Source organism: Elaeis guineensis, chromosome 2 (genome assembly GCF_000442705.2).
Source record: "Elaeis guineensis isolate ETL-2024a chromosome 2, EG11, whole genome shotgun sequence".
Classification (NCBI taxonomy): Eukaryota; Viridiplantae; Streptophyta; class Magnoliopsida; order Arecales; family Arecaceae; genus Elaeis; species Elaeis guineensis.
In genome coordinates, this window is record NC_025994.2 from 5,384,417 (window position 1) to 5,400,431 (window position 16,015).

A 16,015-nucleotide genomic window follows, 5' to 3' on the forward strand; every position below is an offset into this window, starting at 1 on the left:
TCTACCTCCTCGTCAATGGCCTTCAGTCTTTCAGGAGCAAAAGACCGCTTCTTCTACCTCACGGGCCTCATCGTTGGGTCGATGTTAAGTCGGTGCATCATTGTCTTCGAGGGGATGGCCGACATATCCGCTGCCGATCAAGCGAATACGTCGGCATTGGCCTTCAGCAGCTCCACTAGCTGCCATCGCTCGGGGTCGGGTAATTGAGACCCAACCCAGACCGTTCGTTCAAAATTCTCCGTTATCAGGATGAGAACAAGCTGCTCGGCCGGTTCACCCCGTTCTTCTTCTTTCCGTTGGTCCAACTTGTCGACTATTAGGGAGCTCTTTGATTCATCACTTTGAGCAGAGATCTGAAAGCATCGCCGAGCGAGCTGCTGATCCCCACGCATCTCTCCGACTCCATTTTTGGTCGGAAACCGATTCAGAAGATGATACGTCGAAACTATCACCTTGAGGGCATTTAGTCCGGGTCTTCCAAGTATGGCATTATAAGCCGAGGGCACTTCGACGACCGCAAAGGTCAAGTGGACTATGCTTTATCGTGGTTTGGTTCCAGCCATCACAGGCAAAGTAACTTCCCCTTCCACCGTGACAGCATCTCCAGCAAAGCCTATCAGGGGTGTAGAGATTTTCTTGAGTCGATCGGCCGACAGTCGCATCCGGGAGAAGGTCGAGTAAAACAAAATATTCGTTGAACTTTCATTATCTACAAAGATTCTTTTTACATCATAATTGGCTATTGTTGCCGAGACAACAACAGCATCATCGTGGGGAGTTTGGATGCCCCAAGCATCTTCATCTATAAAGGTAATTACATCGTTCGGGCGTAGCTTCTTCATCGGTCCCCCCGGCAAACATCCCCGGGCCCAGTCGTTTGGAAATCATATTGATGACCCCGGTTGTAGGTTAGTTATTCGTTGCTTCTTCAGTCGGCTGGGGCAGTCGGTCGGCAACAGGCCGGGTCGGCGGATTCCTCCAGAACTTGTCGAGATATCCCCGACATATGAGGGCTTCAATCTCATCCTTAAGTTGGATGCATTACTCGGTATTGTGGCCGTGGCCCCGATAGAATCGGCAGTACTTTCGTCGGTCGAGGTCCTTTGCCTTCAGAGGCGGAGGCCGTCGCAGATATTCTTTCCCTTCGATCTCCATCAAAATCTATGCACGAGGAGCAGAGAGAGGAGTATAGGAGTCGTACCTGGGATGTGTCAGCCTCAAACTCCACCGTCGAGGCAACCTCTGATTCCGTCATGGGGGTGAGACCCGACCGTCGGTCGGGGGCCTGCTAGGCTCGACAGGGTCCCGACCCTTCCTTCGCTTCTCCTTCGGGCCCTTGGACTCGGTCAGGCACTGGTCGAAAGCTCCTTCGTCCGTGCGCATGTACTTGTACGTACGCTCCAGCAATTCAGCGTACGTTCGGGGGAGGGTCTTGTCCAAGGAGTAAGTAAATCGGGATGCCCTTAGCCCCCGCTTCATGGCCGAGATGGCCATGTCTTCATTGAGGTCCCGGACCTCGAGCGTGGCCACGTTGAATCGCGTCACGAAGTGTCGGAGCGTCTCATTTTCTTCCTGTTTAAGGAAGAAAAGGTTGTCCGAAGTTCGTGGAGACTTCCAGCTGGTGCTGAAGTGGGCCACAAAAGAGTGTTCGAGCTGTCCAAAGGAGTGGATACTTCCTGATCGAAGATCGGAGTACCAGGCCCTGACAGCTTTGCGAAGCGTGGCAGAGAAGCCGATGCAAAGAAGAGCATCGGTCGCCCCTTGGATTGTCATGAGAGCCTTGTAGCTCTCGAAATGGTCAACTAGGTCAGTGGAGCCATCGTAAGGCTCTATGTGTGGCATCTTGAACCGATTGGGGATCGGTTCATCGAGGATGAGTCAGGATAGAGGTTGGGCGGTCTGAAAGTCAACGTCGTTCGAGGACTTCTGTCCGTCCACCTGTAGCTGAGCAAGCCGACGGTCGATATCTTCGAACCTACGTTCATAGTCGTCGGCCCGTCGGTGTTGAGAGACCCCGGGGGTGGAGTCTCCCGATGAGTCCGAGAGGGAGGCGGACGGTGTCCGCGGTCGCTTCTCCTTCCTCGCTCGTTCCAGCTGGGAGGGAGATGGCTGTCGAGATCGATGGGTGTCACGCCGCGGTCGCCCCCCCTCCTCTCGGAGGGAGCGCTGTGGCAGGTGCTCCAGAGGAGGCGACGGAGACCGACACGGGCATCGGCGGCTGCTCCTGGAGGGCATTGGACGTGCCGTCGGTTGCTCGGCCGGCGAGGGCGGCAACCGGATTGGTTGTTGCTGAAGACTCTTGACCGCGTCCGTCAACACGGTCATCTGCCGCACGATCGCCGCGATCTGTGCCTCCGTGGTCACCGTGGGGTGCGGAGAGCTAGGTTCCGCCATGGAGGGTGGAGGAGAGGCCTCTTCCCGACAGGAAGAGCGCCTCATCGATCCGGTGACTCTCGACCGCTGAGCTCTTGTTCTTGTCATCTTGATGGATGTTTCGAGTTCCGTGGGGATTGGAATCCCTGTGCTGTTGATCACCCTTCGACCCCTACCTGGCGCATCAAAACCTATTGCGGCCAATCCCCTCGTCGCTTGGTCGTCGGGAATGAGCGCCTGCAAAAGAAGTCCGCACTGACCGGAGGTGACTCCGATGGGGATCCTCCGACGGTCAAGTCAGAGAGGAGACTAGGCAATAGTAAAAAAGAAGAATCAAGGAGCTCAACGAGAGAGGGTGAGAGCGAGAGCTGGAGAGGAAGGGTTCAAGGGTTTCGGAAAAACCTCCTCAGCACTGTTGTCTTCTCTGATTTATAGTAAGAGGTGGTATAGTCCTGCCGTCGGTGATGTAGACAACTGGAGAGTTGTCCAATCGTCGGGGGTTGTCACGTCGTTAACGGACTGACAGGTCCTAGGAATTAATTTGCGTCCTTGGCAGAACAGCGTCCCAGATTTTCTGGCAGGACAACGCCCCCTGACAGTTGCACGGCATGTCCTTGATAGGACTGCAGCCCATGCCGCTCGTTCGGCGTTTAAAAGGGCCTGTAGAGGTTGGACGTCGGTTGCCTAAACCGATAGTGAGTCGGTGATGTCCCACCCGACAGGGGGTCGACGATGGGAGATCGGCTTCAAGGCGATCGGAGGCATTGTTGGCCGGTTTGGCCGACACGTTCCGGCTGGGCATGATCGGTAGTTATCGTTGGTGTTGCCCGTCGTTAGACAGACAAAGTCGGTCGGCCCATCCTCATGGATGGGTCGGCATCGGGACCCGCCGGCGAGTCGGCGTCGAGGATGGGTCGGCGTCGTGACCCGTTGGTGAGCCGGCGTTGGTGAGTTGGCATCAGGGTCGGTCGGTATATCCCAACAATATCTTTATATAAAATAAATGAGATGGGTGGGTAGCATCTTATTGCTCTGATTTTGATTTATCATGCCCATCAGCGCACAATCTTCTTTGGCCTTTTTGAATTGCATCTCTTTCAATATTGGTAATGGAGAGAACTCGCGCTTCTGGCAAGATGTGTGATTTGGCTAGACCCGTTTACGTAAGGTGCCCGAAGACTTGTTTGAAGGGCCCCAACAAAAAATCCTTCTATTCGCTCCCAATGGAACTGGAGAAATAGGAGTCGGAGTATCAGACTTAGCCGTCTATCGCATTCTCGAGTGACCCAATTGGCATAGATTACTACCCTACTAAACCCCATGAACCTGATAAGATTTCTTCTGAATTTGCCGGTGTGGAGATTGTCTCGGAATGGACCCTTTCTATTGAATCTTTCTACAAATTCATCAACTTTGGAGGAAGTAGATGGTCATACCACAATTGCATTTGGGAGACAGCTTCCCCGGAGAAAATCAAAATTTTCCCTTGGTTAGCCTTGAGAAACCGTTTGCATACAGGAGATATTATGCTAGAAGAGGTTGGAACGTAAGTAATGGATGCTTGACGCGTGGAGCCACTGAGGAATTAATCTGTCAAATCATTTGTTCACAGATGCCCTGTTGCCAAAACCATTTGGTTCGTCTTTAAGACACGGTTGGGGTTGAGAAGCAAACCTGTAACTATGCACGATGTATGGACTGATTGGTGATTGAGAAATCTTAGTAAGCTGCACAGAGAAGCTGGTGATCAGTTGATATCTACGATCTGCTGGGAGATATGGCGTGGGAGGAACGCTGGAATGTTTTCAAAAGATCTTGTGGACTTTTCAGAGCTGGGAGGTACTCTGGTCGAGGAAACTGAAGGACCAGCACATGCGCTTATCTACAAGGCTACAAACTTTGTGCCAAAAACCTCCTCGATCCATTGGGTTTCTCTGGTCCGTGTCACTCGTGTTGCTTTAACTTCTCTATTTTCTTCCTGTAACTTCACTCCCTCTACCTTCTGAAAACTTCTCCCTGCTCCGCAAACCTTGTCTCTGCACTCAGTTATTCTATCAATAAAGTGGGGGTATCGTTTGATACCTCCTTTTCCAATCAAAAAAAAGAAAAAACAAAGATCAACGGTGCATGATACTGAAATCTTGCACCATTCTCATTGCCTTCACCATTTTCCACTATATATGTCAATGGTGTAGAAACTGAAGCTAAAGAAATTATTGAGACTACATATTTAAGATAAAAGGTCTCAAATAATTCATCTATTGCTTGTAAATTTATACCCCATGAGATTAATGTTAGAAAAGAAAAACATAAGAATGATTTACAAGTAAGATATACTTTCCTAAACTATGGCATAGTGTAAAGAGAAGTTTTGAATAGCTGCACAATAGTAAGAATCCCTTAGTCAACATGATGCTCTATGATTATTGGGCTGCATGATTCTCGCCAATAAGAAAAACATGTTGTGCAGCCATTCATTGCAAAGATGCTCCATTATTCTTAGGCTAATGATTCTCACTAAGGAGGAAAGTTTTTGAATTGTTGCACAATATGCAAGAATTCTCTAGTCAATGTGATGTTCCATGATTCTTGAGCTACAATGATTTCAATAATATGCCCCTACAAAATAGGAGATCCATCACAGGTACTTGGAATGAAGAAAGGTCAACCATTGCCATGATAGAGTTTTAGGGAGCATATCGGCAAACTAGTCCCAAGTAGATACATGAGAGATTTTCAAAAAATCTTTGCAAACTTTGTCCTGCAGAAAATAATAATCTATAACAATATATTTCATCTTGGAGTGAAATATGAGATTAGAACATACGTGGTGCAAATATTATCACAATAAATTATCAAAAAGGTGGAAATAGAAGCGTTCAGTTCATATAGAGGAGACTAAATCCAAGCTAATTCCAAAGTCATGACAGCAACAGCTTGATCTTCAGCCTCAAAGATAATCAAGCAACAAACTACTACTTTCATGAACACCATCAGGTAGGATTGCTCCCAAACTATATAGCGGAATTCTTTGTGCACCGCCGGCAGTGCAGAACCGTGCACACCACCCGCGGTAATTGGTTCCCATATGGGGCCGATGAAAAAAAAATTTTTTTTTTTACGTGTCGCACCCCGGCCCCATGCATGAACCAATCACCACGGGCGGTGCACGCAGTTCTGCACCGCCCGCGGTGCACACAGAATTTCTCAACCATATAATGTAAGCCGTGGTGGATCTATGATCATCTTTGTCACCGGCCCAATCAGCATTAGAATAGGCACAAAGGGATGGAGAGAAATAGTGCCCGATTGTAGGCCATGATAAATGATTCTCTTGTGATATCAAAGCACATGTTTTATAGCATTTTACTGAGTTTTTTAAGATTGATGTACGAATTAAAATAATTTGTTTGCTATGAATGCGATATTAGGCCAAGTGAGAGAATTTTTTTTTTTTGGCTAGAAAAGAACTTTCATTAAATATAATATACAGTCCTCTTTTACGACCCAAAACTCATATGAAAACTTCATAGCACAAGAAACTTAGAAAACAGAGAAGCATGACGCAGTGATGTTATCCCAAAAGCAGAAGATGATATACACTAAAAAGGAGGTGGAACTAAGGGGGTGAATATGAGTAGAATATGAAAAAAAATAAAAAAAACAAATAAAAAAGCATGCTTGCAACCACGAATATTTGAATTCTAGAAAACAAAGATTCAGAGCTAAAAAGAGCAACCGGCATCCAAGTAGTGGAAGTATGCGACTATAAAGATAATAAATGCACCACCAAAGTAGCAGCGAGAGTAGTCATTAAACTAAACATGGGTTCCATAAGTGGGAAAAGCAGCAAAAATACATGCTTCAACTATGGCCCATGATGCAAAAAGGTAAAAAGCGAATGCTGGCTCAACCAACACTTGATCCTAACCCCCTAAAAGGTATATTTCACGAAGACAATGGAGTTGGGGCATCCGTAGGAGTAGCAGAAGATGATATAGCATATTGGCTGGGGGGATGAAAGAATTCGATTGTCAATTCTTATACTTTCAAGCTCCCTATAATTTTATTCGTCACCATCTCAACTTTCTCATTGTTCATATTCTTTTATTTTATATATAAGGAAGTTGACCTCTTTCCAATTGATTCTGAATTGTCTGAACAGCTTTATCGGGTTTAGAAGCAAATTGCAGAGTATTTAAAAGTTTCCTTCCATTCTACAGTCCCTCAGAGCAAAGGGTTAGGCATATAGTACGGGCCGTTTGACTTCCAGCTATGTGCTGTGTGCCACTCCCACGAAGCGAATGAAGGGAAGCTTGAAGAGCTTTCTCTACCAACAACTTGCTTAGTGGTCAGCATTCCTACATTCTTAACTCCTTTTTTCTTCCCATCAAAGTTATTTTATAAAGATTTGCCATGGTAAGGGAGAAGCTGAAATAGCCACACTTGAAGAGCACAGTACATAGAGAGTCATATGTTGCATTTACGAAGCATGAATTGCTCTTGATTTCTTGTACATGACACCAATCAAGCTATCCCAGTATTAAATGTAGTCACTAACGTCATTGGTGCGATGGATGTAGTCGCAAAGTAGACAGCTAACTTATCTAAAAAAGGAAAAATAATTTTTGCAATTCTAATTTCTTTTTACAGATCCAGGAGAAGCTACTAACCTACCATCCCTTCTGGCCTCACCTGATTTATCGAGAAGGGGGATTTGATGAGGCAACTAGATGGTTCATCAAGTGAGGAAATGTTGCAGTCGGATTTTGATTGGACAGAAAACCCGTCCCTGCCTGCTTGTGCTCGAACAACAAGATTCAAATTTGACTATTTGCAGCATGGGAGCCGATTACCAAAAAGATCCATAGAAAATAAGTAATAATATTTTGATAACAAAAATCATAGGAGGTTTTGTTAGCAATATCCAATGGTGAACAGTTGCTCAATGGGGGACCGGCTTGGAATAAGAACAAGAATCGGTATTGTGGTGGTGCTACGAGATGACAATTTTTCATATGTAAGAAAATAGATCCATGGACCTAGGGCTGAGCATGGGTCGGATTGGGTCGAGTTGAAAGCAAAATTTGATCTGATTGAATTCAATCGGATTAAAAAAAATCTAATCCGCTGCCAACTGTTTATCATATATAAACCGTTTGAAACCGAAATTAACAGTTTATAGTGGGTTCGGGTGGGTTGTGTCGGTTTGGACTTCAATGTTGATCCAATATTATTTTAAACATCACAAACCAATATACCATTCAATTCATATTGAAACTAGGATACAATAATTTCATAATATCTATAAGTCAGTGCATATATAACATATTGTAATTACCAATTTTCAATTCTCCAAATGGCCTAAGTATTGAAAATACTATATCGGTTGGTCGGGTTCGATTTCATACGGATTAAAAATGTAGAAACCAAAATCGACCGTAATTAACTGAATTTTTTACGAACCACAATCTGATTCAAGGAGTTCATTACCTAAATAATATTAAAAAAAATTATTTACAAAACTAATATATTTTCTAACTTATTTATCAAACTAATGCAAATCTGTAAAATACCATTTGAAATGACGTTTTACAGTGCCATGTCACTTGCCACGTGGACCCAAAAAAAAATTTCATGTGAAAACGTCATTTGGAATGGTGTTTTCAAAAATGCCATTCCAAATGATATTTTTGATTTTTTCTAATAAAAAAATATCCCAAAAAAAAATACTTCAAAAAAAAATACCATAGGAAATGGCATTTTCAAAAATGTCATTTCTTTTGGCATTTTCATCTATTAAATATCAAAAAAAATAAAAAAATATACCTATGGCGGCCATCACAAAAAAAAATAAAAAATAAAAAAATTAAAGTCGCCATTTGGAATGGCATTTTTAAAAGCTTCAAAATCCTACTAGAGTCTTTAATTTAAAAAATTCTATATCCTTAATAATATAATATATCATAATAATAATAATAATATAATATAATATAATAATATATAAAATATAATAATATATAAAATATAATATAATATATCATAATAATAATATAATATAATATATAATAATATTTATATTAAATATTATAATACATTATTACAATATAATGTACTATATTATATTTTAATATAGTATATTATAATATAATATAATTACTATACTATATTTTAATATAATATATTATAAAATAAAATATTATATTATATTATAATATTATAAAAAATATTATAAGATATTAAAATATAATAATAATATAATATATATTTTATTATAAAATGTAAGATATTAATATAATATAATATATTATATTATTATAATAATATATAATAATATAATTATATCATAATATTTGTATAATACTATAATAATATAATAATATAAGATTTTATATATAATAATATATACTAATATAATATATTATACTATATTAATATAATCATATTATAAAATATATATTATATTATATTATATTAAAATAAAATATTAATGTAATATAATATTTTTAATATAATAATATATAATAATAAAATAATAAAATATATTAATATATTATAATATAATAATATATCAATATAATATAATATAATATAATGTTATAATAATATTAACAATTTTTTTAAACATATAAATTTTATTATTAGTGGTTTTTCTCTCGTACAAATCTTTAAGCTTCTTCCAAAGTATAGTAGCCAATATTTCATTCTCTACATGATGGTAAATATTGTCATCCAATCATTATCGAATAAAGCCAACACATTATCGGTTCAAAAACTTTTACTTCTCATTGGTCATATCTTTAGGCTTGGTATCATCACCTTCCAAGGGAGCATGCATCTCCTTACAATAAAGTAAGTCTAGCATCTTGCCCTTTCATGTCTCCAATTATCACCATTTAAGCTCACCATTCTATTTGTATTCACCTCCATTACTAACTTAGGAATTTTATAAAATACCTTATACACACCAACTATAGCTTTGTTACTACTTGTTGGGAAGGAGTGCTTTCTTCCCCTCTTAGATTAGGTATTGATAATATTTCACAAGCACAATGTACAATGGCAAACAACAACCCAATAAATGTAAAAAAATCAAACAACTAAGAGAATAGGAACAACAAACTTTTACATGGAAAATACTTTAAGAAAGAGAAAAATCACGAAGCACCAAGTGGAAATACACTAATCCAAACTGCATCGCACCTATCAGTGTCATCCCTATATCGATCAGTACCGATCAAAAAATCAATCTGTGTCATCCCCATACTGATCAGTACCAATACCGTACCGACTTATACCGACCCAAATCGCATCGCACCGAGCAGTTGGTAGAAGCACCATATCGTACCGATACCTTACCAACTTGTACCGACCCATACCGCACTGTCCGTAGCGGTTCGTGCCCTACCGACTTGTCTAATTTAGCTTATTTTTGGATATTCTAAAAAATATAATTAAATTATCCGATATATTATTATTATTTATGTTATAATTTCTATAGTCCTTTTAGCATAACTTTTTCTCTCCAAATCTTCTGAGACACATGAGACTATGTCTATCCATGTTCACAAAGCATAACATCCGATCACTTGAAATTAAAATAATCTTTGATAAAAATAATAATTAATAATATAAAATAGAATAAAAAATATCAAGTATAAAAAATAGTACAATAAAAATTTCAAAAATATTAAGTACAAATCTAAAAAATACTAAGTCCCACAAGGATGTCGTGGTGCCCATGGTCGCTTGGACCTTCTCAGAAAGGTCCTCAATGGCCGCTCCTACTCCTGTATCTACTGTGATGGCTCCTCCCCCATATCAGTGGAGGTCTACTAGTCATGCTGCTCAGGAATAACCTCCTCAATCTCCTCAGGAATGATCTGCTGTGCTGTCGGAGCATCTGCAGACTGAGTGACACCCTCAATCCCCTCATCTGGATATACGGATGGCCCTGAAAAGAAAGTATCATACTCATGTGGCCAACTAGTACTCGATGATGTCATCTGGGGCATGTAGGAAGAAGAAGGCCCTGCCATCTGTGGATCAAGTGATGACATCTGCAGAATATGCGGTGATGGTATATGTAAAACATATAGTACGACATATATCTCATATGTGGCGCATCGGCTGCTTCATACCAAGACACATAGCTATCGAGTCAACGCCAATTGCCACCAATATTTTCAAACTTGTTCTCTCCATCTCATGCAGTATGTGGATCCACTCATCCTCATCAGTCGTAGATAAAGCACGACGAGCGTCCAACATAAGACCTGACATAGAATCAGTCTACATAATAAAAATAAAATTAACAATACATTATAAAATATAAAATAAAAATATAACAAAACTACATAAAATATTTTTTAATTTTAATTATTAAAAATAAAGATATTGATATAAAATATAATTTTTGTGGTCTTACCAAAAGATGCATAGCAGAACTCTTACCTTTGCATCCTAAAACTGTATACCGAGGCTGTCCAATGACTCGCACTATAATGCTAAGAAATCAAGCCATGTAGTCTTTAGTATATGGACGACCTCTCAAAATGAGATCACCATGAACTATGTAATCTCGACGTGCATCCCAAATTGCAATGTATTCTGCATGTCTGATACGCTAGTCAATACGAGCTCTCCTTCGTCAATCAATACGATGAAGTCTCTGGCTGGTATCAAACTACTCTGGGATGCTCTTAATCTGACCAAACTACCGCATGACATGATCAGAAAGATGCCACTCTACCATATCAAAATAAATAAATGGCACCCTAGCAGTCCATATATCATATCCAACTGTACACATCTGCGGCAATATAGCCAATATCTCATCTATATATGGCTCTTACAAAAACTGATAGAGTTAAAATAAAAAATTAGTAAGCTAAAATTTTAATAAATTATGAATACTATAAAATAATATTTATAAATAAATCAAATTTATCTATCTATATGTATCAACTAATGTATCCAACTGACACCTATAAACCTGTGCCACTCTCGTCGATACGTGATGAATGTTGAATGCAATGTTCCATCTGCTTCACAATCTACTCATGTTAAATAAATTTTATCAAATTTAAAATAGTACTAAATTTTAAGTAAAGAAAGTAATATTTTTATACCTATATCCCAATGGTCAGTCTAGTCTGAATGGAACATCAGGGTCATGCTGCTCTGGTGGCATCTAAAGCAACTATTGTCATAATGGACTGATAGTCGGCATACGCTCCCATACCCAAATTTATAAATTTTAAAAAAATCATACATGATATACCCAATCTGAGCTACAATAGAATATTAAAAATAAAATTTTTTAATTCGCATACCTGTAATAATACAAGATAACCATCAATCTCGCTCTGATCAGCATAAGAACCCCGACACATAGCTCTGTACAGGTAAGCTAGTACTACACTGCCCCAGCTGAGTCTACGAGCGAAATCCAAATTCTCTAATAATGACAAAAACATCAACTTCATCTTGTTTGATGAAGTATCGGATAATAGAACACCACCTAACAACCGCAGCACCTGACCCCTAACATACTGCTACACCATCTCTTTTGGTGCATCATCCTCAATGTGAAAATGTCGATAACGATCATCCCAACACTCTATCTTGAGTCGTGAATGATTGAAAAACTGAGCGTCAGGCTCAAACCCTAGCAATCGCAAGCACAAAATCTGCCACTCCGAAATGGTAAGCGTGGGATTAACTCCGGTAACTGGATCGCCATCAACTGGTAGTCCGATAAGGATGCTGATATCCTGTAACATGATGGTCGCCTCACCAAATGAAAGATGAAACGTGTGTCTCTGGACGCCATCTCTCAAGCAAAGCAGTAATAAGACCAACGTCCATTTGTATATGACCAATTCGATACACTCCATAGAATCCATGATATCGTAAATAATCCAGCACTCTATATGGGTGTCTTCTGTCCTCCAGAAGTCAGCATTGGATCGTCATAGATGAAGGTGTCTGGGCTCCTGCAATAAGATATAATAATTAGATAACGTATATGACTTTTAAAAAAAAAAATTAAATAGTAAGAGTAAGATTTGAATGCTTACACTGCCATCTAAAATAGTCTATGATCGATAGTGCTCCTGCAATATAAGAATACTGCTGTCTCGAGGGTCGAGATACTGCAGATCGTAAGCCATAATATGCTAATGAATCTAAAATAATGATATTATCACAAGTGTATTAAAAATAAAAAATATGATAGCCATTCATTTTATGAGAAATATATTTTAAACATAATATTGTCATATAATATAATTTAAACACACAATTCAGTTCATCTCTGGATATTAAACAACATTGAAAATATAATTCCATAGAAATACATAAAACAATGATGAAAATACATCTTTGGAGCCTTTAATTTCTTTCACTGCTTGAAGTTGAAGTATGTTGAAGTATCCTAGGACAGCGGCGGCGATCATAATCCTATTCCTTACAAATACTACAGTGGTTCTTACTTCTTATTTGCCTATCATCCATCTCATTTCGCAGTCTTGTTGACTTTGGTCTACCTTTCTATTTGGGTCTCAAACGATGATGATCAGAAATACATTTGAATATACATGTATGCATCCAATAATCTTTATATGCTAATGGATTAAACTCATCGCTCCAAGCATTCATATATACTATAATTTTATATGCATCATTCACAAACCCACTAAAATATACAGTAAATTCTTGGCACACAGCTAAAATGTGTGAACATAGATATTTGTACATGCTCCACTTTTCACAAGAATATTTTTTTTCAGTTAAAGTAACATTATAATAATTTTTTCCACCTCGTAACCCTGTGCTTGCTCTCCTCATAAGCACTTCATATATGCCTCTTTGAAGGTTGACTGCTATTACTCGGTACTAGTTAGCTTTAACTTAATCTTCAGCAATCTTAATTGCAACATGAGGAGTAAAAAGATTATTTGGGTTCTCCTGTACATATCTTAAGGCTTGAGCATATCTCATATTAAAGTATTTCACAAGATGATAAAATATCATTTGAATATAAGTTGTAATTGACACATTTCTAGCTCCTCATAAAATACTATTAAAAACTTTCGATATATTTGTAATTAAGACATCATAGCGCAGGCCGTCATTATGTGCCAACGTCCACTTCTCCTTTTCTAACTCAAACAACCAGCTCCAAACCTCTTCATTCACTGTTCTGATCCTATCCATGATAAAGTTGTATTTGCGAACTTGATGAGTGATTCCTGTTTGCCATACTATTCTTTTCAGCTATACATTTTTAAAATGAGCGTTGAAATTACTATAGATATGTCTTAAACAGTATCGGTGATAGGCATGTGGTGGACTCCATCTAATAGACTCATCTGTGATGACATTTAATATGCTTGGATACCTGTCAGAAATTAAGCATATTCTATTTCTATTTTTGACGATATATGTTTTGAGCTGGAAAAGAAACCAACTCCAACTTGCAGTCATCTTCTCATCCATAATTGCATATGCTAATGAAAATATCCCATTCTCTGCATTAATTCCTATTGCAATTAACATCTTACCTTTAAACTTTCCATACAAGTGCATGCCATCAATGCTAATTACAGGATGGCAGTGCCTAAAATCCTGGATGGATGATTTGAAAGTTCAAAAAATATAATTTAAAATCCAAACATTGAAATTGACAGTTTGAAAAAAATCTCATGAAACAACTGTACCAGGATTTGCATGTTGAAGTACAACCATATAATAGGATAATTTAGCATAAGACGGCTTTCATTCTCCATAAATATCAACTAATTCCTTCTGCTTTCTACACCATTCTTTCCTGTATGACGTTGTGTATTGAAATTGATCATTAACGGTTGCCACAATAGCTTCAACTCTAACACCGAAATCTTTTTCAATAATATATCGGACTAGTGTGCCAATCATCCTTTCACTGACATGTTTGTGATCTCGACTCAACTCCGTAAACAAATAAGTGTGAGGACCCTCATATTTTATGATTTAAAAATATCCATATATTTTCAACAATGCAGCACGAAGCCTCCATTTACAATTTTGAACATTATCTGATGATGCACATCGTACAAACCACAACTTTGAATATGACTAAACTATATTGTATGTTCAATGCTTCATAATGTGATAAAGATTAACAGCTCTCTTTAGATAATCTTTACTCTCAAACATTAGACCTTTAGAAAATTCAATTATCGAGGAGTTTCAAAACTGATAGTCAGAGTTTAATCTTCGACCAGTACTAATACAACCACCATCATCTAAATTTATATCATTAAAAAATTATGGGAGTTCGTGCAAATGAGATTGAGGTTCTCCCACATTAATATTAGGCTGAACATCTTCATCATCATCCTCATCTTCACCATCATCATCATGACTGCTACTATCCTCATCCATCTAATAGTCTTTATCCCCGCTTTTATCTGACTCAAAGCCTAGATTATCAGAATTTATTCCACCACCTACTCAGTCATCGTCCTCTATATGAGTGTCGTATCTCTCACTTACTACTATTTTTACCAAAGGAGAAGTCACCATATAGAAGACACAGGAGAAGTCACCATAGGACTTTGAATAATTGGACAAGTAGAGCCGACAGTAGTAGAATGTTGTTCTGCAAATATGGCCTCAACACTATCAGTTTGCACCATAGGAGTTACGAAAAGCGAGGAAGGCCCAACAGTATTGTCCACTTGGGTTAAAAGCCGACTATAGCATCCAAAGCTCGGTACATCTTCCTTTTCAATATATAATTCTAAAAATCAATATTCTGAATATTTCAAAAGAAAGGTTAGCATTTCTTCGACATCTTCGTTGTCATCAATTGAAATTAAGATATACTTGCTTTGCATTAACTGTCCCGACAGATTTTTGGAGATCTCCATTTCAATTTTATTTCATATTTTTTCTTTGTCTACAGGAATACTGCTGTATAAATGGTATAATAATTCTTGATACGATAATGATGAAGATATTCTAATCATCCGATTTGTAGGGTGACTGTACTACACACCAATTTTGTCATTCTGTATTATGCCATCATAATACAATAGTAGATAAACCCGAGTACTGGCCATTTTTTCAAAGAAATCTATGACAAAATTAAAATTAAAAAATTTAGTATTAGTAATTATTTTATCATTTCAAAAGATTTACATGATAAATGCATCATATCATCAACTAATAGGCACAGATAGGTCCTATCCCATTCGAAAATTATATTAATTCTATAGGTTAATTATATTAATCAAATGATAAGCAATAGGGATCGAAAAAAATTTCGACAATATTTTTTCTTAGTTCTCCCCACACGGCTGAAAATATGTGAGGAGAACTAAAGAAAAATACTATCCAAAATTTCTCTCGAACCCTCTGCATATCGTTCGAATAATGTAATTACCTACGGAATTAAATGTAATTCTCAAACTATCCGAACTGGACAATCAATTGACCAATGTATATATTTTATGATGCTCGTACAAAAATATATAATTAAATATATATTTTATATGGATACTATAGAATATCCTACATTAGTCAACTGACGGTTCTACGATTCCATGAAATACAACATATTTTAAATTTTTTAAATTAGGATCGAATCGAATTT